At 51.1% G+C, this 15,124-nt stretch overlaps 1 pseudogene; it reads right to left on the bottom strand.

The window, feature by feature from the left end:
- Positions 1-2,534: 2,534 nt before the first annotated feature.
- On the bottom strand, positions 2,535-2,684 carry LOC144099584 (U2 spliceosomal RNA; annotated as a pseudogene).
- Between the last annotated feature and the right edge of the window lie 12,440 nt (positions 2,685-15,124).

The raw sequence follows: 15,124 nt of genomic DNA, 5'->3' as shown, positions 1-15,124 counted from the left end.
TGACGTCGCGCATCGTTTACGCGGCGCCGTACCTGATGTTACTCAAGAGAGACCAGGACCAGTTGAACGTTATTATACGCAAGGCAACCAAGATGGCGCTGGGCATACCGACGCATTCCTCGACCGACAAGCTTCTCGGCATGGCCAAGCACAACAACGTTGAAGAGTTAATAGAAGCTCATCTGTCTAATCAAAGAGTCCGGCTCAGTCAAACTTCGGCGGGACGTCGCGTTCTTGCCAAGTTGCGCTGGCAAGAGGCAGACCGGAAGGAAACGGGACCGTTACCCAGGTTGTGGGCGCATAAAATCTAGAGTAAACCGCTGCCTCGAAACATGAGGCCGGGTCGTAACGACGGCCGCAGAGCGGCTCGTATAGCAGCTTTGACGGAGACGTTAGATCAAATAGAAGAACAGGGCGTCACTCTCTTCACAGACGCTTCATTACCCAAGTTTTCATCGAAAGCCACGCTGGCAGTTACGACGCGGGATATGCTCGTAACCTGCGCCTCTATTGAGACGTCTTTTCCAGAGGTGGCAGAAGAGGCCGCGATAGCGATAGCACTCGTGCAGCCCAAAGTGGGAAGAATTGTCACTGACTCGCAAAAGGCGTATAACAGTTACAGAAAGGGGTGGGTGTCCCTTGCAGCACTAGGAATTCGCAAAAGTAAACGCGACGTTCCTGAAAGGAAAGTTGAGTTGATATGGACACCGGCTCACTCTGGGCTGGAGGGCAACCAACTTGCCCACCAGTTCGCCCGAGAGATGGAATACCGGGCAGAGGAAGGTGAGCCACAGTCCATTATTACTTATAAGGACATTACGATCTATTACAAGACGGAGAGGCGACGTTACCCCGATCCTCACAAATCGCTTACCAGAGAACAGCAAGCGATCTACAGGCAGATACAGGCAGGATCCTTCCCGCACCCTTACCTTCAAAACAAGATGTACCCGGAAAGGTACGAGAAGGAATGTGATTTCTGCAAGGCACGGTTAGGCCTGCTCCAACATGTCATTGGAGTATGTAACTTCAAAAAGGAAATCCCCCCACCTCTTACCTGCCCCACTACCCCACCCCATCCCTCACCCTCCATTACCGGGCGATGGGAGACCTTGCTAACCAGCCCCGCCGTGGAAGACCAGCTCGTCCTGATCTCCAGGGGCCAGGCGGCTAGGGAAGCATATGGGTCCCGTGAAGAGGGAACCACTCCCATCGACGGCGTCTAAGCAGACGTCGAGCTCGAATCAATAAAGTTGTTTCTCTCTCTCTCTCTCCCGAAAATAAGTTCATCTCTGGTCTAAGGACCCGCAGCATATATTGTCAGATATCATGGTGGATTGCTACGTTTTAATGGGGAGAGGCCTGAGCGAATCCACTGAGGCGAAGCTCATATATACCCCGCGAGGCGACACCTCCTCTCCCTCTACCCCAGGGGAGCACATCTGGTGGAGCGAGCGGCACCATCCGTTGGAGCGCGGCTGCGGCGTTGCTATAGGCAATGGTGGCTTAAGGTCGTTCGTGGGCCACTGCAGACGGCTGAAGTGCGACCACGCGACGAGCCGAGCTGGCTGCCTGGCTGGCGTAGTGCTGTTTTCGCAACAAAACAAATTTCAGTTTTCTTCGAAAGCAAAGGAAAGGCGCATAACTGGCCCCCTGGGACGGCGGAAACCTCAGTCGCGCTCGGTAGTCAGACGTGCGCTGCATGCGTTGGCGTTCACAATGTTGTAGCAGAAACGCGGCACGGAAGCTATAGACCCTCGGCGTTCTTTGTGTTCATTGGCGTTGGCGTTGACACCGCTCTAGAATTCGATGATTAAGAGGAAAGGACTGGCCCCCTGGGGCAGTGGACGCCTCCATCACGCTTTGAGGTACGTGCCGGTGGTGAGAGAGATGTGGGCTGCATGCATTTGCGCTGACAACATTGTGGCAGAGGCAACGTTGTGGGAGCAACGCGCCACTGCAGCGGTAAGCCACAGCGTTCATTGGCTGACCAATCTCTCGCTATCAACCATTAATTTAACCGCTACCTGCCAGGGTGGGCGCGTTGCAAATGCAGTGCGCGGAACGCACTCAAGGTCAGAGGCCAAGCCGCGTCTACTTGCCGATACATCCCAGCTTTCTCTCGCTAACCAGGTTCAGCCCGCAGCAAACTTTTTTTTCTTTGCCAGCAGCAGTATACGAAGTGGTCTCCACCAAATAGAGACCAAAGTACATGGGACTTTTAGACGATCAACTGCCACTAGGCGAATGCACGGAAAAGCGCTAATTAAGGTGGGTTCCGATGCTCTTACTGACTGAAGTTGCTGAAAGGAAGTCTGTCTGTCTGTGCTATCGTTTTCCTAATGTACGTCTTGCAGCACTGTCTGTCTGTCTGTCTGTCTGTCTGTGTCTGTCTGTCTGTCTGTCTGTCTGTCTGTTGCCAGGAAGAAAGAAAACGAAAATGCACAGGCCTGCTCACTGGCTCAAGACGAACCACAATCGCTACCACGTGCAGAAAGTAGGAGAGTTGAAAGATGGGATAGAAAAGACGCGCTAAAGACAAGGCCGACCCCGGAGGTAGTGCAATACCGGGCCAACCGGTGGCGGGAGTGAAGCATCCTTCAAACTTTCCTCCACATTTCCAAAAATAAGTCCAATTGGACCCGTAACAGATACTCTACGGGGTCCGGACAAGGGGAAAAGAAAGTACAACACGAAGCGCTCATTGCACGAAAACGAGACTTAGAAATCGGACTAGATAGATATCGCATTGAGAGGAGCTGATGCTTCGAAATGAAGAGCGCATTCTGTTAAAGAGAAACATTGCTGCCTGGGCGCGGAAGAAGCGGCAGAGCATTAATCAGCAATAGCCAATAGCCCACGCAAATCCTTAGTTGTGTTCTTACTGCTCCGCCTGTAGCAGTGCAACGAGGCCCCGCCGAAACCTACTGCGCCTGAGCGGTCACGTGACGAGATATGCGCGAGACGCAGAGGGCGCAGCCATCGGTGGCTGAGGGGTATAAAAGCTGCGCCGGTAGCAGAGGCGTGCTGAATGCTTACACGCTCTTCTTCTTCACGTGTTACATACCAGGTCGTGAGTTTGTAAACCACACGCATATGATGTCAAATGTGATTCACATAACAATGAAACTTATCTGTCTGATGTGATTCAAACTTATCGGATAATCTCTCCTACCATCAATAACGCGATCGTGTTGCGTGCACAATGATACCGGTAGGTGCAGCCTGTTCAAAGCGCTCGATCACAAGGAAGAAGCAGGCTCGATCCTAACCAGCGAAGCCGCGTACTCTTTGTTCATTTCCGTCGTGTTCGCGCCGTCATATCTTCGGAGGCAAAAGGCGCCCCTGTGCTGTGCGACGTCAGTGCACGCGAGAGATCCCCAGGTGGTCGAAATTATACAGAGCCCTGTACTACGGCGTCCCCCATAGTCTGAGCTACTTTGGAACGTCAAACCCCATAAACGAACCTAAACCAACCACGCACACACAGAAGTACACGGACCACTGCATGATTATAGTGTAGTTTGTGTATATTACCTATCCTCTCTTCCTGTCCCCTCACCTCTTTCATTTCATTTCTCCATTCTGCCTGCTATCCTTTATTTCCGCTGCCCCAGCTCAGGTGCTTCAGTATCGATGGCAGTAGCCGGGGCTAGCAAAAATCTTTTCCTTCCTTTTATCATTATTTTAGTAAAAACCCCCTTACTAACTACCATCAGACCAGAGGGGAACTGCAGCTCTGGCTACGTATATCCTGGAATAGTTGTGCTAAGCCACTGCCAAATTTTTTTCTTTTACTCCTTTCCTTATGCCTTCCTTAATGCTGCGCTTCGGGTGTCCACCAAGAGCTGAGACAGATACTGTGCCGTTTCCTTTCCTCAAAAACAAATTTTCATTTTTTTCAGGGGCGAGCCAGGGCTAGCCCCGAATTTCTTATAATTGGTTTTTGGGGAAAGGAAATGGCGCAGTATCTGTCTCATATATCGTTAATAATAATAATATAATAATTGGTTTTTTTGGGGGAAAGGAAATGGCGCAGTATCTGTCTCATATATCGTTGGACACCTGAACCGCGCCGTAAGGGAAGGGATACGGAAGGGAGTGAAAGAAGAAAGGAAAAGAGAGGTGCCGTAGTGGAGGGCTCCGGAATAATTTCGACCACCTGGGGATCTTTAAAGTGCACTGACATCGCACATCTCACGGACGCCTTAACGTTTTCCCTCCATAAAAACGCAGCCGCCGTGGTCGGGTTCGAACACGGGAACTCCGGATCAGTACGAATTTCTTTCTCAAATTGTTTTTCCTCCTTCATTCCACTATGGCACATATTTCTTTCTTCTTTCTGCCCACCTTCCTCCCTTCCACTACGGCATGGTTCGGGTGTCCACCGAGATGTCAGACAATTACTCCGGCATTTTACCCGCCGCGGTGGCTCAGTGGTTAGGGCGCTCGACTACTGATCCGGAGTTCCCGTGTTCGAGCCCGACCGCGGGGGCTGTTTTTATGGAGGCAAAACTCTAAGGCGCCCGTGTGCTGTGCAATGTCAGTGCGCGTTAAAAATCCCCAGGTGGTCGAAATTATTCTGGAGTCCTCCACTGCGGCACCTCTTTCTTCCTTTCTTCTTTCACTCCCTCCTTTATCCCTTCCCTTACGGCGCGGTTCAGGTGTGCAACGATATGTGAGACAGATACTGCGCTATTTCCTTTCCCAAAAATCTAATTAATATTATTATTACTCCGCCATTTCCTTCTCTTGAGAACCAGTTTTCAATTTTATTTTTGTTAATAGCAAAAACGACTGTAATGGCCATTTCATTAATGACCTTTTTTTTAGCTCTGCCTCCTCCTCTTCGCCTACGTGGCATTTCTTCTCCATTGCATCGCTCGCGAATTACGCCATACCGTTCACGTGTTCATCACCATCACCGGCGTCTACTCGTGTCGTGCTCGTGCCTCCATTTGCCGGGTGCCTCGACCCAGCGCTCGTAGCCGCTCGTCCAGCCTACCATTCTCGCTGACCGCTGCCACCTAGGTCGTTCTACCGTCATCAGCGACGCAGGGGTGCCGGGTCCCAACTGTTCCAAGAATACCGGTGACATGGGCACGCTGCTCACCCGTTCCCACGTTTCCACCAGGCATCCTTCCATAGCGGAGACTGAAGCGAGACACGGGCAGACTGCGGACAGCTTCGACTCCGGCTTGTCCTTTGTAGAGGTAAGCCCCGACATTCTTCCGATAACCGTAGACAATTCCACCGGACGCGAAAGCGCCTGCCGGTCGCCCGGCGTGTATTAGCCTCAGGCGACGAAGTCCGAAGGCAGTCGTGCCAGATCCATCGCGAGCGCGGATAGTCTGCAGTCGTTCCGCACGAAGCACAGGTCGTAGTTGTCTCATTGACGACTGCAGCTTTCATTTCTCAGAAAGAGCAGCTGAACAGAGTGTAGACGCATAAATGCCCACGCTCCGTTGTCATGTATGCACGGCCTATTTAGCGTATCATGATTAATTGTGTAAGATAAGAACAGAGGCAGGACCAAAGCTATTTTCTTACAAATATTCTAGAACTACGATGAAGCGGACCGCGGCTGCAGCGTTTCGATGGAGGCGAAATGCAAAGGCGCCCGTGTGCTGTGCTATGTCAGTGCACGTTAAAGATCCCCAGGTGGTCGAAATTATTCTGGAGCCCACCACTACAGCACCTGTTTTTTCCTTTCTTCTTTCGCTCCCTCCTTTATCGCTTCTATTACGGCAGTTTTCAGGTGTCCGCAGATATGTGAGACAGATACTGCGCCATTTCCTTTCCCCAAAACCAATTTTCATTTTCATGAATAGGTGTGCCGGCCCAGATAGCGCTCGCAGGCTGAGCTGTTCATTCACGATGGTATGAATAATAATGATAATAATTGGTTTTGGGGGAAAGGAAATGGCGCAGTATCTGTTTCATATATCGTTGGACACCTGAACCGCGCCGTAAGGGAAGGGATAAAGGAGGGAGTGAAAGAAGAAAGGAAGAGAGAGGTGCCGTAGTGGTGGGCTCCGGAATAATTTCGACCACCTGGGGATCTTTAACGTGCACTGACATCGCACAGCACACGAGCGCCTTAGCGTTTTTCCTCCATAAAAACGCAGCCGCCGCGGTCGGGTTCGAACCCGGGAACTCCGGATCAGTAGTCGAGCGCCCAACCACTGAGCCACCGCGGCGGGGCAAACGATGGTATGCTCAGGGAAAATTTCGGCTGGCCGTTATCGCAGTTTGACCTATGATACGAAGCCAAGCTACGAAGGGGCTTGCATAGATAACACTGAAATGAGGTGTTAGGCGATAAGCGCAGAAGCCTTCGGAACAGAACGTCTTGGCCGACCACCCTGCTCTTTGCTCGAGCAGCGTCCAATGTGGGTCTAATGGGCGTCATTACCCCGCGACAGATTATAGTACCGGCGTTCCTACTACATGTGCAGCAGATTCATTTCATTTCGTAGCTTCTTCGCTGTCTGCGCAAATTTCACGTTCAACAGAAAAACCACGTGATAGCTATAACGTCATTCAGCCGCGCCTGTGTTTCTATAGGCTGTCTGCGTTCAGTGTTCATTGGCGTTGGCGTTGACAACGTTCTACACCGATGATTTTGAGGAACGGAAGGGCGCATAACTGGCTCCATGGGTCAGTGGATGCCTCAATCTCGCTTTGAGGTACATGACGGTGGTGAGAGAGATGTGGGCTGAATGCATTTGCGCTGACAACGTTGTGGCATATAGATACGCGGCCCTGCAGCAATAGGCCGCGGCGTTTACTGGGTGACCAATCTCTCGTGATCAACCATTAATTTAGCTGCCCCCTGCAGGTGGCAAGGTGGGCGTGCTGCCCATCTACTGTGCGGAACGCGCTCAACGTTACAGACACCTAATCGCGTCTACTTGCCCGATACACCCCACCTCTCGTTCTCCAACCAGGTTCATGCAGTAGCTAAATCGCAGCAAATTTTTGTACCGCCATTCCTGGGGCCGTATTACGCAACTGTCACAAATTCTGCCGAAAGGTATTGACATTGAAGTCAAAATGACGAAACGATGAGACGTCACCGCGTGCCGCAACGAGGAATCAGCCAATTAGCCTACAGCAGGGCGGCGCCGCTAGAGTGAGTGAGTGAATAAGCTTTAGTGCTCTAATAAAGGAGTCTTGCTGCTTGCCCGAAGATTGCCGATGTATTCCAGGCTGACCGTGGTTGGGGGCTCTAGTCCAAGGCACCACTGTTATCCGGCATGCGTGGCTCACTAGGTCTTTTTGTACCTTGAGCTGGCTGCTGGTTAGCCGGTCCTGCCACTGCTCCGCATTTGGCTCTTTGTTACCTCGGAAAGCTACATTGTGTATGCATTCCCATGTGATATCATACAGCGTGGGGGTTGCCCCGCACCACGGACATGTATCCCTATACTGCTCCGGATACATCTTATGTAGAATGTGAAGGTTGTGGAAGGCTCCTGTTTGGAGTCTTCTCCATGTCGCTTCATATTGTATTAGCAGAAGATGCGGCTGGGGATATTTGCGTATTCTGCCTTTGATGAGGTTGAGGATAGCTGCGTACGTGAGCTCTACCTTTATCTCCGGGCCGTCCGAGGCGTTTGACGCACCAGCTCGGATAGTAAGCTCGCGAGCTAGCTTGTCCGCCTTCAGATTGCCTTCGACTCCGGCGTGTCCTGGTACCCAGTAGATCCTATGTTGGATCTTTTCGTTCGTTCGCTGCGTTTTCAAGAGAATCCTTAGTTCTTTCTTGTTGATTCTTCCTACCATGTAGCGTCTGCACGCTTCTTGGGAATCTGTTATGATTGTGAGAGATTTGTTGGTGCGATAACCCTCGGCTGCCGCTAAAGCTACGGCGATCTCCTCTGCCTCAGTTATCGTCCCATCTCTCGTGGATGTGCCGCTGATGAGGCCACCCTCCTTTGCTGTGACCACCGATACCGTTTTCTTGATGCTTTGGCTACGAGTCCACGGGTACAGAGTGGCGTCACTGTAGACTACCTGATCTTGTGTGACTATCTTCGTAGCTCTAGCGGCAGCCGAGGGTTATCGCGCCCCTAGAGCATTTATTTGCACTGCGAGGGGCCGTCTGCTAAATTTTTGTAAAAATACCTATGACATACGCAGCGATCAAAATAACCGATATTTTATTTTGCCAAAACATTGTGTTCAAAGTTAAAAATATGAAGCAAAACAAAAAGCGCTCGAAGTTGTGCTAATGAATTGGCTGGTAGGTAACTTCTGCTGCCGCGGGGGAGCGCTGACAGCGGTAAAAGGTGAAGCCGCTTTGCACGAATACAGCCGATTCCACGACGTGTTATTTTTTTTTACGTGGCGCCAGAAATGAAGCTACTGTGCGGTTGACCTAAGTGCGCAGAAAAATGTGAACGAATGCAGTGAAGGCTACGTGCCTGCCGAGCGAACCTGCAAGGAGCGCACGGAACGAAATCGACGAAGACAACTTCTTGAAGTCTGTGTTGTTCGGCTCTTTCGATCGATGACAAAAATGCCAAAAGGTGAGGTGTTGTAGTATGTGACGAGTGGTTGTTTGTTTCTTTACCCTTGGGAAACAGAAGACGACCACGAAGTGCCATTTGCTGGGAAAAATAAAGTACTTTGCCAGCGTAAGCGTGTCTTATTTATACGTAGCTGTGTGTCACAGAGGTGACGACGGAACCCACCCCTTCTGCGCACTAACTTTACAAATTACCTCCAACACCCGCTGTACGCATTTGCTCACCGTCGGTTGTCCGATGCAGACTTACACCTCATTATCAACGGCAGCTTGAAAGCTGCCGGTAGCAAAGAACCGCAGTACACATAGCACCGACAACGCGCTCACACGAGCACCTCCCAGTTCATCGGCGACTTCGTCGCATAGCCACTCCACCGTCTGCTTCTCCAGTCGAAAAAGGCGTCGAAACAGCTCGTCTGGCAAATCAAACGTAGACAAACGCGTCTTCGTGCGGCCTTCTTCGCCGTTGCTCGCGCTGGCGCAGCTGGCTCAGTCGTATCGCCACGTATGTACGCCGCCATTTTCTGTCAAAAACGCAACGGTCAAATTGACTGCCTCGAGATTGTCACAAAGAACAGTGAACTAGCGTCTTCATAATTAGGTGTTCAACGTCACCACTTCTGCCACATCCGTGACGTAACCTGCAGCCGCCCATGACGCAAAAAAGCAATAAGGCTGCCGGCCATGACCGACCAATAGGAGGGAGGCTAATTGACACATTTTTGACAAGTTTTTGACAACTTTGCTTATTGACAGTTGCGCAATCCGGCCCCTGGTCTTTTGACAATTTATTTTGATGTACTCAAGTAGAACTTGTCGCTGGGCTATTCGGTGCATAGTTCTATGTACAATCGTTTAGCGCATAATAAGACACAATTTCAAGAACGGTGGACAGAACAACGCGCTTCCTGTTCCCAAGCGCGTTGTCCTATCCACCGTTCTTGTGTCTTATTTTGCGCTACCGTTTGTATATTTTGATGTAACGCGTAACTGATCAATGTCATTTACAGAGCTCTTAGCTGGGTTGCAAACGGCTGTAGCTTTGACCGCTGAGCTGAGCCAGTGCTCAATGCTAAACGCTTGTACACAATTTTCGGCGAGTTTTCATGAACAATACTGATCACCTCATATTCTGGCACACCATTCCAGTGATAGATTAGCTCTAATAAAGATTTTAGAACTTTAAGAATGGTTTTAGAGCGAGAGCTCAACTTTTCTTCAATCACCTTCAATGCCTTACAAGGTCAAACCGAACGTAAATGCGCGGTGTTATGGCCTAAAGTATGGTAGTGTGACCAAGTGACCATATGGCTATGACCGTTGGGTACCTGACCTCGGCCTTTGATTACGATGACATTTGATTTCAGACTGGACCGTCGCGGTGGCTCAGTTGTTTAGGGCGCTCGGGTATTGATCTGGAGTTCCCGGGTTCAAACCCGACCGCGGGCGGCCGCGTTTCGATGGAGGCGAAACGCAAAGGCGACCGCGTGCTGGCTGTGCGATGTAAGTGCACGTTAAAGATCCCCAGGTGGTCGAAATTATTCCGGAGCCCTCCACTACGTCACCTCTTGTTTCCTCTTTTCTTTCACTCCCTCTTTTATCCCTTCCTTACGGCGCGGTTCAGATGTCCGCCGATATGTGAGATACTGCTCGATTTCCTTTCCCAAAAAAGCAATTTTCATTTTTCATTTTTTAAAATTTTTCACTGGAGAGCTTTCGCTCGTAAGAGTAGGTCAAGGCACGTGAAACCACACACATTTTTTTTTGCAAAGAACATTATGAGTGAGCGGGAGCATTGCCTCTTAATGAAGGATGGGACCTTTGGAACAATGTCCGCGCTCGGAACATGCAGCACTGGATCATCGCACATTTGACATGGGAACAGTAACTACGAGTGAACGCGAACCTATTCCGTGCATACCGTTCAACTCCCCTTCCTTATCCATGCAGCAACTCCACATGTCCCGGCGCAGAAGGCGGCTCCAGGACGTCCTGCCGCCTGGGGTGCAGACCATCGACGAATGCTGGGATTGCCGAGTCGACTTCCAACTTCCGACCAGGCCCGTAGCCCACGAAGGGTACGAGAATGATAGCTACGACGCCTCCCTCTTCTCCATCCCGGTATGCTGCGTGCGCCAGCAACCGTGCAAGAGCAGAACAACAATGGCCCTGCACATTGGTACTCACAACAAGGAGCAGCTCTGAAGTTCAGTGCTGAATCCGCCAGTGCAGCCGCCGCTCTATGGCGCTTCCGCAGTGCGGGAGGAGACTTCGTGCGCGGCCTTCTGCGAGAAGCTGTTCGCGCACACGAGCGACCGGACGAGCACTCCACCTAAAGCACGCCCGTCGGCGTCGATTCAAGCATCCGAGCTGTCCCATTTGGAAATAGGCCAGCGCTTCAGTGTGTAATGATTGGATACCACGCCAGAGTTTGCTTTTACAGCAGTGGCTGGAGTCAGCGGCGTGGTTTGAATAAAAATATTCGTATCTGTGTATGTTCGGACCATCTTTCAGAGCGGTAGCTTGCGACTTATCGGCGAGAGACAGCGTCCAAATTCACACCTTCCAACCCCTACGCTTTAAGCTTTGCATACATGAAACGACAGTTTGCGGTTCGACAAAGCAGATGCGTAAATGATAATTCATAATTGGTTGTTGGGGAAAGGAAATGGCCGAGTATCTGTCTCACATCGGCGGACACCAGAACCGCGCCGTAGAGGAAGGGACAAAGGAGGAGTGAAAGAAGAAAGAGGTGCCGTAGTGGAGGTCTCAGGAATAATTTCGACCAAATGGGTATCTTTAACGTGCACTGACATCGCACAGCATACGGGTGCCTTAGCGTTTTTCCTCCATAAAAACGCAGCCGCCGCGGGTCGGGTTCGAACCCGGGAACTCCGGATCAGTAGTCGACAAAGCATGTGCGTAAATGATAATTCATAATTGGTTGTTGGGGAAAGGAAATGGCCGAGTATGTCTCACATCGGCGGACACCAGAACCGCGCCGTAAAGGAAGGGACAAAGGAGGGAGTGAAAGAAGAAAGAGGTGCCGTAGTGGAGGTCTCCGGAATAATTTCGACCAAATGGGGATCTTTAACGTGCACTGACATCGCACAGCATACGGGCGACTTAGCGTTTCGCCTCCATCGAAAATCAGCCGCCGCGGTCAGGTTCGAACTCGGGAACTCCGCATGAGTAGCCGAGCGCCCTAACCACTTAGCCACCGCGGCGGCGTGAAGTTAAGCTCAGCTTTAAAGGTGACGTGATACCGTTAATGAGTCAGTGGCCTGGGGTTCTCTGCACATCTAATGCGGACAAAAAAATATTTTCGATTTAACTTTTTTATATTAGCCAGGAATGCGAATTTCGTTGCCTAAAAAAACGAGTGAGAGATTAGACCGCGAATAAGGGTCCTCCTCTAGCCTTATTCGCATTCTAGACGCTACCCTGAATTTGAAGAAAGACGCATAACTGTTTTCCTGCCTTTCTTCTTTCACTCTCGTCCTTTATCCCTTCCCTCACTGCGCGGCTGAGGTATCGGCCGTTATGTGATACAGATACTCCGCCATTTAATGTCTCCCACAACCAATTTTCAATTTCATAACTGGGCCCCCGCCGCGGTGGCTCAGTGGTTAGGGCGCTCGACTACTGATCCGGAGTTCCCGGGTTCGAACCCGACCGCGGCGGCTGCGTTTTTATGGAGGAAAAACGCTAAGGCGCCCGTGTGCTGTGCAATGTCAGTGCACGTTAAAGATCCCCAGGTGGTCGAAATTATTCCGGAGCCCTCCACTACGGCACCCTATTTCTTCCTTTCTTTCACTCCCTCCTTTATCCCTTCCTTACGGGGCGCGGTTTCAGGTGTCCAAAGATATATGAGACAGATACTGCGCCATTTCCTTTCCCCAAAAACCAATTATTATTATTATTCATAACTGGCTGAGTTTGCCGGTGGACACACCAACCGCGCTGTGGGAAAAACAAACGCTCACTATAGCTTGTTTCCTTGTCTTTTAGAGCGCTTTAGATCCTCCGAGCTATGCTGATTCCACGGATAGAATCCAAAATAACAGATTCCATAGCAATGGCGTTTTAGAGCGTTAACTGGTTTTTTTAAAATTTTTTTGAGGGGGGGAAGGACAATGGCGCATTATCTGTCTCAAATATTGGCGGTCACCTGAACTGTGCCTTAAGCAAACGGTATAAAGGAGAGTGAAAGAAGAGAATTAAGAAAGAGGTACGTAGTGGACGGCTCGGGAGAAGTTTCGACCACCTGGGGATAGTTAACGTGCTCTGACATCGCACAGCACACGGGCGCCTTAGCGTTTCGCCTCTGCTTTTCCGCGTTTCGGGTGCCAGCGTTATGCGTTATAGCGCAGATCGTAGCGCAGATCGTAACCCAGTAACCGAGGTGGTAACCGAGGTGGTTAAATAATGAACGAATGAGCTGTTTATTTAGAAAGGGAGGCTCAAGGCTGTTTGTTGGAAATTGGTTACGTAATGGAAAGACAATAGGCGCCGGCGTGATGCCCAAGCACCACAATATGAAACTGAGCTCTGTCGACCCGGTATAGATATCCCTAATTAGTTCACTATGAGCTATGAAACTCGAGCCTACGACCTATTTTAGGTGTGTTAGCGTTCGATCGCTGCCTCAGCGTCGGCTCATTTTCCTTTCGCGGCATGCGAGACGGGGACGCTTCCGCTCCGCAACGACTGTTCGACCCTTCTGCGAAGCTGGGACTCAAGTGCCCAACAAGAAATCGTTCGACTGGCTAAAGACTCCGGCTTGGTCCAAGAGCTACCGGCTTGTAATTTAGGCGGCTGCCACAGCCTTCGGGGTCTAACCCATGAACCGCGAGATAGCCCTTCTGTTGGACGAATAAAAAAACTCTCCCTCTCCTCTCGCGGTGCGGTTCAGGTGTCCACTTTAGGGTGCTTCGATGCGCGCGCCCTCTCCTGGTGTGGAAACAAACGTGTCGTCTGCTACGGCGTGTGACATATTTGTGCCTCTTATTTTAATCGCGCTTCAGGAGCGCGCACTATGGCCGTACGCGCTTCCTTGAAAGTAAGGTGGTGGTGGCGGTGAAAACTTCAATAGACACAGGTGAGCTTAGGATACGCAGGTCCTTGGGCCCCCGCACGGCCCCACTGCACTGAAACGTTCAAGTCCCGGAGGCTCATGACGATGACAGCCCAGCCTGTGGCGATGGCTTGCTCAGCCAGGGGGAGCACGCGCACCAACGCATTGCCGCCGCCGAAGCCGCGACGTTCGCCAGCGCCATCTCTCGCTCGCAGCAAGCAAGCCGTGGATCCTGTGAGGCGAGCTCGGGCTGTCACTGGCGCGTTTTTTGTGGGGCGGGGCTCCGTCGCCGCCGCTCGACGGAAACGTAGAGCAGGGCCCAGCGGCACCGGTCACCCGTTTGGGTGAGAAACCGGTGCAAATTCATCCCCCTCCATCGGCTCCCCCTCCGTCGGCTCCGGCGGCGACGGAGGTGACAGAGGAAGTGAAAAACCGGCTGTGAGAATGGGGCCTAATGTGTGTGACGGATGCGGTGCAGTGGAAACACTACAGCACCTGCTCCTTAAAGCCATCCTTCATTCGCTTACGGCGCGGTTCGGGTGTCCACCGAGATATGTGAAACAGGCGTCATTTCGTTTCCTTAAACCAACTTTATTCCATTTTCCTTCCTTTACGGGCGCTGTTCGGGCGTCCCTGAGATATGTGAGAAAGGAATAATTTCGTTTCCTTAAAGCCACCTTTATTTATTTTCCTTTCCTTACGGGCGCGGTTCTGGTGTCTGTCTCCACGGCAGGCGTCGCATCCATCCCACCTAGCGTTCCCCTGAACGCATCAAGGTGCACCGCCGTTTTAATAACAATAATTGGTTTTTGGGAATGAAAATGACGCAGTATAATATAATAATAATAATTGTTTTTTGGGGAAAGGAAATGAAGCAGCATCTGTCTCATATATCGTTCGACACCTGAACGGCGCCTTAAGGGAAGGGAAATAGGAGGGAGTGAAAGAAGGAAGGAAGAAAGGTGCCGAAGTGAAGGGCTCCGGAATAATTTCGACCACCCGGGGATCTTTAACGTGCACTGACATCACACAGCATACGGGCGCCTTAGCGTTTTGCCTCCATAAAAACGCAGCCGCCTCGGTCGGGTTCGAACTCGGGAACTCCGGATCAGTAGCCGAGCGCCCTAGCCATTGAGCCACCGCGGCGAGTTCGCCGTATCTGCAGAACCCACTTTCATGACCTGCGCATGCGATGCTGGCAGACGTTTTTCCCGCTGGACCAGAGGTCAACGTCAAAGGTTAAAGTCGAGATAGATGGTGTGGCAGCCGCTGGTGTCGCTGCTGTAGCCGAGGTCATGTGTCGAACCTGGCTACCACCAGTTATGCTCATGGTTTGACCTCTACCTACATTCAAGGTGAAACTTGCGGCCACCGTGACCTCTAGCTACATTAAAGGTCAAACTTGCGGCCCCTCCTGACGGCTCGAAAAGCAGGCGCAGAGAAGCTTCTCGCTTCAAAAATTGAAAATTTGTTTTTGGGGAAAGGAAATGGCGCAGTATCTGTTTCACATATCT

The sequence above is a fragment of the Amblyomma americanum genome, chromosome 7 (genome assembly GCF_052857255.1).
Source record: "Amblyomma americanum isolate KBUSLIRL-KWMA chromosome 7, ASM5285725v1, whole genome shotgun sequence".
Classification (NCBI taxonomy): domain Eukaryota; kingdom Metazoa; phylum Arthropoda; class Arachnida; order Ixodida; family Ixodidae; genus Amblyomma; species Amblyomma americanum.
Note: the sequence above shows the minus strand (reverse complement) of the source record. Positions and strands in the feature narration are given on the sequence as shown.